Source organism: Acomys russatus, chromosome 21 (assembly GCF_903995435.1).
Source record: "Acomys russatus chromosome 21, mAcoRus1.1, whole genome shotgun sequence".
NCBI lineage: Eukaryota > Metazoa > Chordata > Mammalia > Rodentia > Muridae > Acomys > Acomys russatus.
This window is the reverse complement of record NC_067157.1, coordinates 30,817,835-30,827,301: the sequence shown is the minus strand read 5'-3', so window position 1 is coordinate 30,827,301 and position 9,467 is coordinate 30,817,835.

The window sequence follows — 9,467 nt, the reverse complement described above, 5'->3', positions numbered from 1 at the left end:
CATCTCATCTCTGCCAACAATGAACTTTCCCAAATGCCTCTGTATCTCTACTTCAGAAATAATCCTTAGATTTTCACCCAAAACTGAATCTGGGAATAATTGACAAAGCAAGTGAGGAAAAAGGGGGAAAAAAAGATATAAACTAGACTTTAATATAATAAAAAATACCCTACCATATGAATATGCATGCCCGTGTGCATTGCATATACAGGGACACATATGCACACAGAGTCATATAAAAAAGCATAACCTGTCAGGAGTCAATGTTATTAGTTGGTGTAGGAATAAGGTTAATGTGTGATTCAAATGGTGACTTCTGTGCTTCCCATATCTGGTTGTAATCTTTGTTCTGAGAATCTCCTATCTCAGTGTTGCATAAATACTGTTCCCCAATTTTCCCCTGACATGCCAATAAAGCAGCTCAAAGCCAATCACTGACCTGAGGAGAGAATAGGGCTGGACTTCCTGTTAACCAGGGGAGGAGGAGTTACAAGAGGAAGTAGGGTATTTCAACTGCAAGAGAAGTCCTGGAGAGACCCGGGGAGAGAGAGAGAGCTCAGCAAAGAAAGCTACAAAGAGCAAGTATTTCTGGGATGTCGGCTGGGAGGAAGCCGGATTAGTTTAGAGGGTTAAGAACAGAGTAATAACTGCTCAGTTCTTATGCTGTAAAGCTTGTTAACATAATATAAAGTAGTTTCAGTTATTTGGGAGATAGCCAGGTTAAGAGAGAAACTGAGAAAAAAAAACACAGTTATATAAAAACAGCTCTAACAGCTGATATCTAATTCAGCCTTTAGCTTATGCAGAAAAATTAACCTTAGACAATGAAAAGAAATTCTTTGGCCGTTTAACACCAAGTTCTGTTATTTGGTTATGCCATTTTGTTTTGATGACATTAGACTGCTCACTCATGTTAGGTTTTTAAATTACAAATTAATTAGATTTATGATTAAGATGAAGAACACCCGTTAAACAAAAGTATTAAAACATTATAATTTAACTTCAAGGTTGGTGCTATTTCACACATATAAAGTGCTATTTTTAGATCCCAATTAAAAAAGGAAAATAAGTTTTCTCATGTAAAACTATGTGAAATGTAGGATGGTAAAGACTGAAATATGTTTGTTTTCAGAAAACAGGATTTATTTCAGGCCAACACTCTTTTATTTGGAAACAAATGTGATCGAGTTAAAAACAGCAACACAAGAGAAAGTACCTAAGTCTCTTCACATAGACGTTTCTTCAGAAGGAAATCATGTCAGTCATCACAACGCAGTAGCAGGAAGTCAAGCTAGCGAAGACGGTGTTGGCAGTGCTAACGGGTGCCCCACCTTCCCACTGCATAGCCAGTTGGGTCTTTGTTAGTTGTATGTTGCCAGGGTCTTTTTTTTTCCCCCTTCAAAAATCTTATAAAATTCATGGTTAAGTAAGCCTATGAAAACTTAAAAACAAAGAAGATGAATTCAAAACCAGCTGCGTAGGCTGCTTGATTGCGACATTTCACTGCCCATCTGATGTCTTCATAGCAGCTTCATACTTAAAAGATTCTGAAGGTTGATAGATTGCTTCCAAACTGCTACATAGTTTTATTTGATTAACCACATACATTTTTGCCAATATGTCTGGCTACCTATTTAAAGTTAGTGCATTGCTGGCAGGATTACAAAAACAGATTTTAAGGACTGGAATCGGATTTGGCAGGAAGGATTTGGTTCCATACTCATAGGTGATCTTAAAATTTCATGTGACACAAAAAGAAAAATCTTCCAGTAAAAAACAAAAGACTCCACTTTCATTGGGGTGAAAAAGCTTCCTGGATGCCAAACATGTTTATGTTTCTGTATTTTAGCCCCATTACTGATTCTTCTGAAGAAAAACATTTGAATGGCATTATTTGAAAATGTGTGCACATGCACAAATTTAATCAAAAATTTTTATTTATATGCATAGGGAACTCACACTTCTTTGAGGAAAAGCCTTCATTTCAAAAGTTGATTTTAGTAAAAAGACTCTTTTGTCCTATCTCTTGGCTTTTTAAGGTTTTAAGAGTTGTTTATGTATCTCAATGGCTTGGTAAGACAGATGTGTTTTATGTAATCTCCCATGTAAGGTTTTTTTCATTTCCTTTATAAATTACTTTTCCATATTTTAAAGTATAGTTGTGTTTGAGAAGGGGATGGTCAAAAAATATGAACTGTTATTTGTTGGCCACCATGAACCACTAGATAAGGCAGGCTGAAGTCACAGCAAGCAATAAAACCCCACCCCAAGTATAAACCATAGCTTTATTGAAAAAAAAGTCTATTAAAATTGTATCTAATTTTCATTTTACATGAACAGTAATGTATGAGCTTCATTTGAAGACTAACAGTGACCAAGCCATGTTTTTATGCTAACTAGCATTAAGAGAGACCTGTTAAGTGGCAGAAAGCAAATGACTAGAGAATCAATGATAATTTTTTAAAATATTCCACACATTATATCCAACACACACCAAGGGAGACAAATAAAGAACAGGGATGCCAGCCCTATGAAATACATAATCTAATAATAATTTAAGTACACCTATGAGGTTATAGCTGTGTCACCGCAAGTTCAACACCCAGGAGCACTGTACTAATGAAATGGTGTCTTGCATTAAAAACTATGAACCTCTCCTGATGCTTTTAACTCTTGGAGATTGGGATGCAAATCAAACTGCTCCTTGATTTCACCTCAAAACAGGAAATTACCTGATGTAGCTAATACAAACCAGCCTGAGCATTCCTGGATGACTGACAGCCTAGGAACATGGTCTTCCTTAATGTCTCACCTGTGGGCACTGGGATGACTCTTACTTATGAGTGCCTGGCTAGAATGAGGTGATCCCCCTGATCCTTGCAATCATAAAGAGACATAAATTCTATTATTCATGGGATACACATAAAAGCAATGTGAGAGCTCCCCCTATTGACTCACAAGAATGCATAATGTACCTTGAAATATACCTTCAAATATTCATAATCAATATGAAATATTAGGGTCTTCAACTTGGACTTACAGAACTATGTCTGGCAATAGTTAATGCCATGGACCAAAACCATGGGATCGCTGGGAATGAACCCCAGAGTTTGCTTCTGAACCCTATTTTCTCTGCTTTGGGGCCTGACACCCAGCTGGTCATATAATCTGGAGGGAACCAAGGGCTGAAGATACTGTGTGAATCTCTAACTTGCTGAGCTAAAAGAGACACAGAAAACTTTGTGTAGGTCACTTGACTTCTTCCTAACACCCAGGAATTATTCAATTAGGAAAACTCCAGCTACTTGCTCTATCTCACAGCTGTTTCCAGGCTCCCCGTGTGTTCTGTCTTATTTTGCAATGAAAAACACACTGTTATGCTCTTTTGAAACTTGATTCTGGAAGACATTCGTGGTCAGTAAATCAAATAATTTATTTTTGGCAAGATGTATATTTTGTAAATGAATAGAAGGGACTCTATATTTTCTTGCATGCCTCAAACTCTTTCAATATTTGTAGGATGGCTTTTGTCATTCTGAAAAATGTCAATCTGCTCTTATTAAAGATTTTTTTTAAAACATGAAGGATATTTTTCTGAATTGCTTTTTAGTGACAATATTGTAACAAAACAGATAGTATTTATATCAACTTCATTATTTGCATAATTCATCATGCGCTATTGGTTTCATTCCTGGGTTGAGCAGGAGGTGCATTTTCATCATGAACTTGAAGCTAAGTAAAGATGAATTTATGTGTTGGCTGACTTGCTAGCTCTTAGGAGGCCAGGTTTGCATTCCATAAAATTTTTTATACATTTTTCTTTTACCAAGAAAGTAAAGTGAACACAGACTTTGAGTGGCAGGTCTGGTTTTGCTATCACCACTGACCCTCTACTGAGCTCTGCGCAAGGATGGTAGTTCAGCTAGCTACAGTCAGATCCAGAGCTTCCCCAGTCCCAGCTCAGATGCCGCACTTTACAGGACACCCTTTCAATGTTCTGAGGTTCTATGCATGTCACCTAGTTATTTTCCTTTGTCTTATTTGCTCTGCCTTTGTTGTAATTAGCTTTAGGGACAGAAGTCAAGTGAAGCACTATAAATCAAGGTATTCCTGATGAGGAGATCACCTCCCTTAAATAATTTCAGGATAGAATAATTTAAGATCGTCTCCTTACAATACTAACAATGGGTGTGTATATTGAAAATTTGAAGGCAGCAGACATGAGACTTGGTTCATCAAAAATATATGGCTTCCTTTTTGTCTAGAATTGACTCTGTCTTTGAGAGGCTTTGTCTGTGTGCTGTCTTTCTGGTTCCTTTGCTTTCTTAACCCATATGACAAAAACAATCCTCTTAATAGTTCAATTCAGGGAATACATATTACTTTATACCAAATTTGTGCATTATATTACTGAATTCTAAGATGCTCTCTTTGTACCAAGTATGTGGCTCAATGAGAGAGTACTTGCCTAGGATGCATAGACTGTGGTAGGAATTAAAGCATTGTGTATCAATTCTAGTGTTTGACTTTCTTAACAATGGCTTAATGATTAGAGTATTTTCTGTCAGCAGGTAACACAGAAAGAAGGAACCTGGCCACAGCAAATCCACTCAACTGACGGAATGTTGTGTAGAAACAGACAAGTCTCTGACAGAAAAGACTGCATTCCTCATCCTTCACTTTTGAGCTATTGCCCTATTCTTGGCTTCTAAACTTTGGGAAACACTTTGTAGTAGCCTTTTAAGATTACTTTCTTTTATTTAAAAATATTTTATTATACTTATTTAGGAGCGTATGTGTGAAGGTCAGAGGACAACTTGCAGGATTCAGTTCTCGCCTTCCACCATGTGGATCCCAGAGACTGAACTCACAGTGTAAGGCTTGGAGGCAAATGCCTTTACTAGCAGAGCCACTTTGCTGGCTTTCTTTACTTTTTCATTTTTTTATTTACCTTCCTTTTTTTTTATCCTTGTCTTTCTTATTCTCCTTTTGGCTAAAGGCAATTTTATTTTATTTGTTTTTTAAGAAACACAGTTAATCCTCTAGTTCATAGGATAAAGTTGGAGTATACAATTATAATACACATATTTATTGATACTAAAAATTTGTTTGAAAACAAGTTTCAAATAAAGCTTCAATAATTATGATTTATGCCAAAATAATTAATTAATATACCCCATTTGACCTTTTTAGCCTGCCATAGAGAGCTAGCTGCTCAGGAGGCCCTAAGGCCCTGAGGCCATAAGAGCAGGAGAGCTGGCCCTGGCCCTGCTCCTCACTGGCTGCAGCATTTGGGAGAGTAGGTCATGCACCTCACCTGGGAAGCACTGTAGAGCTGACCCTGGTGACAAGAGTGAGGGTGAGACACTCGGAGGATGTGAGAGCTGGAGATCTGACATTGTTCATTGCTAGCTGTAGCATTGGGTTAGCTAGCAAGAGCAGTGCTGGTGAGCTTACCCTCGTGATACAGGTGCTGGAGAACTGGCAGGCTGACCAACTCAGCTACCTCCAAGGGCTTTGGGTTGGCCCACCACAACATCTACCCTATCTATGATCTGCTGAAGCATATGAAAGGACCCAAATCTGTGGGATCTCCATGACACAGGGCAGCAACAGGACACCTGAGAGGAGTCCCTGTGAGGATTTAGTATGGTGTAGCAGAAGCCAGAGACCTCAAAGTAGACCAATGACTCATTGCAATGAACATTTGTGTGGCCAAAAGGATATAATGTGTGACACATTACAACTTACATGACAAGATATTTTTATTCCATTCTAATTTTTTTGGTGGGTAGTGGGGAGCTTGCAAGGGCAGAGGGTGGATATGAAAGGATGGACAGGAGATGAGTGGGATTGGGGGTGTATGATGTGAAATTCACAAAGAATCAAGAAAGAATTTTTAAAAAATAAAGAATCTGCTATGCTTGTCTAAAAGTTGGGGAGTATCTTTAGAGTAATATGGAAGTCCGAAGTGCATGGGAACTACTGGTAGCAGCATTCTCCACCCACACTGTCCACCACACATGCAGAAGTCCAACTGGAAGATGGAAACTCTCACCAGTGAGAGAGAGAAAGTCGATTCTATGTTAACATTGCTTTTCACAACTGCAATAACTGCATCTTGGATTCTAGAAATGCATCCAAGAGAGCAAGCTTGTAACAGAACATAAGCAAAAGTACTCAGAGCTCATAAACTTCAAGCAAACAAACAAACAAAAAACAAACAAAAAGAGTACAACTTCATAAATAGGATTCAAACAACAGATATAATATGAGAGAAAACATAATTTAGCAACTCTCCCCTATCTTTGGTCATTAGAAAATTGTGTTTCTTTGTTTTTTAAAAAAGTAATTTCATATTAAATGGCTTGAATGGACAGTTTCTGGACTTTCCATTGTTGACAATGTGCAGGCTAGATACCGTGAAAAACCCTTGTCCCAGTTCAAAAATCCAAAAAATGCTGGACATAAAGTTTTAAACATCTTTATAAATGCTCAATTATTTTGCCAAGAAATAAAGGAAGTGGATTTGAAAGGGGAAAAAGAAAGAAAGAAAGAAAGAAAACACAAGAAAGCACAAATCCAGAGATCCATTTCAACTCTACATTAGACAGCTGCCCATGCACATCTGCTAGGCCCTGGTGACTCTAAGATTCTTTCAGGGTACCAAATGAGTGGAATTTAAGACATAGTTAGATGGAGTAATAAAGGTGTGAAATATAACTATAAACACCCTACTCATGCATGAACCTTCAAAAGACAACATATTTGTTAAAGAATAGATTAGAAATCATACCAACCAGAAGGAAAAACTAAAACCCTTGGCTTTAGTGGAGGGGGCAAGAACCTTCCTGAAAGCTGTATAACCACAGGCCTGGGCCAGGATCCATTCCATTTGTGTGGTCCCCAAACCCCAAGATGAAAATTTAGTCAAAATTGATCTCAGGTTGCTAGTGCCTGTGTAGCCACCTGGTAGAAGCAAACATTTATCTTCTGTGGGAAAAATTGTGTATTAAATTAAAGCCACAATTATTCCCTTGAAAAGTGTCACAAATCTGATGTCGTAATCCAAGAATTCTAAAATACACAAAGACTTATAAAATACATACACTTGATACATGGGGGAGGGAGATAGAATGGATTTAAAAAGGGAATAAATGACTATCCTAATATTAGAGAAGTTAACAATCACCATTAGGAAAAATAAACATACAGACATATGTGAGCAGTAAACAAATAACAGAATTCAATAGACAGAATGCATAAAAGACATGGCCCAGATGGAGAGAGATACATCAGACTGGAAAACATGTAAGGTGTCTTCTAACTTTTTTTTTTTTTTCTGTTCTAAATTTTTTTCTAACTTCTTAAATAAGGCCATAAGTACTAAAAAGTGCTTAAGAGATGCATACAATGGAGTAAGAATGCAAACACTGATCTGCTTAGAGTTCAAAGACAAAAGCAGGAAAATATGAAAATGGGTATGTGAAGACATGTAAAAAGGAGCTTTAAAAAAATTCAGGTTGAGACAAATCAGTGCCTTGAGGTTTTTTGTTTTGTTTTGTTTGTTTGTTTGTTTTTCTTGTAGATATTCTGTAGCAAAATGGTAGAAGTTTGAGATAAAAGAAAAAGGCAGCATATGATGGAAGGAGTGGGAAGGGTGTCATATCAAAGATGAACTTCTGTCTTTAATGTACTGACCTACGTGCAGGCCTAGAGCTGCACCAAAGGGTCTGTGAGGTACCTTACAGCAAACCTAAGAAGTTGACGCACTGTTGAGGAACACGTAAGAATCAACTTCAAGAAGAGCAAAGAGAATCCCAGTGAAATCTTAAAAGTGCATCATAGTGTTGAGCAAAGAAATGATGGGCTTGAGGGTCATCCATACAGAATTTCTCTATGTAAAATAAAAATGGTCATAAATTATATAAAATATAAAACATCAAGTCAATAGAGTTCACAAATAGACCTGAAGACTGTGTGTGAATTTGGAAAAGGTTTACAAAGCATTCTGAATTCCTAGAATTGCTTGAATGGAGAAATTGAATCAATGTGGTCTTTGGGTAACTATTACTATTTTTATTTTTCTTAGGTTAAGAGTACAGGATATAAATACAATATGGAATGGTAATATTGCCATTATGGAGGAAATTTTATAAAAAAAAAAACTGTAGCATAAAGTAAATATACAGCTGGCAGGTGATGGTACAAAGTACAGTCCATCTCATTTTATGCATTACTTTAATTCTGAAAGAATAGGACGCATCCAACTTGTAATTTTGTTAGTTGTCAATACATTCCTTTACTCTAAAAGCTAATAGAGCTACACATTATTGTCCATACTAAAGAGACAGCATGAAGCCAGTGTTCTCATGACAAAACTCTCTGATTATATAGAGTCTCCAATCAGATGTAGCTTCTGCCTCTGGAGACAGATGTTGGGATAGTCCCATTTACATGCAACTTTGCAGGATGATTAAGTAGCTATCTGTTTCATTAAAATTCTGCATGGGTACTGCCGGGTGTGGTGGCGCATGCCTTTAATCTCAGCACTCGGGAGGCAGAGGCAGGTGGATCTTTGTGAGTGCGAGGCCAGCCTGGTCTACAAAGGGAGTCCGGGACAGTCAAGGCTACACAGAGAAACCCTGTCTCAAAAAGAAAAATTCTACATAGGTGATGTAGAAACTTGCCATGGTCAAAAAAAAAATTTTTAAACAAATGTTCTGACAATTTAATGGAGAGGGTTATTTTTAACTCTGAGAATAATCTCATGAAGTACCTGCTTTCCACTTGCACACAACAGAATTTAAGTACAACTTTGTCATCTAATCGAATAAGCAGAAAGCTGACGGCTTTCATTACTACCTGGCTTTCCCTCAGTGCCCAGCACTACTTTTGTTAACATAAGCAAGAGAAAGAGAATTGCTGGGTGTGACAAACCAACATTTGAAGCAAGATCCCTTATTTTATGTATTTAAAAAAAAACAGACTCTTCTGTAGGAAACTCCCTTAATGTCTTGGAAATGAAGTATCTGTGATAAGTAATTAGATATACCCTCATACACCTGTTAGAACAAAAAGTACTGTATGCCGACTGTCATAAAGCGTAGGAAGTAGGGACTGGATGCTTCAAGAGATTGGGTAATAATGAGGAAAAAAGATCTCCTTTCAGCTCAGAGGACAGTAGCTGATTTTATTTGAGACAATGCTGGGGCACGCTGGGACTCCATCATCCCTGCTAGCTAACAAGGGCCTTTATGCAAGCTGGCAGATGGAATCAATGGCATGATAACCAGCCTCATCTCAGAATGGAGTGTGTTTAATCTCCCAAATCAGAGCCACGCCAGTTCCTAATTTTGCTATAGCTGGGGGAGGAGCGGGGCAATTGGTATGGGAAGCAAAACACACAAACAAACAAAAACAAAAAACAAAAAAGTCATGTATCTTGTCCATCAAATAAAAATACA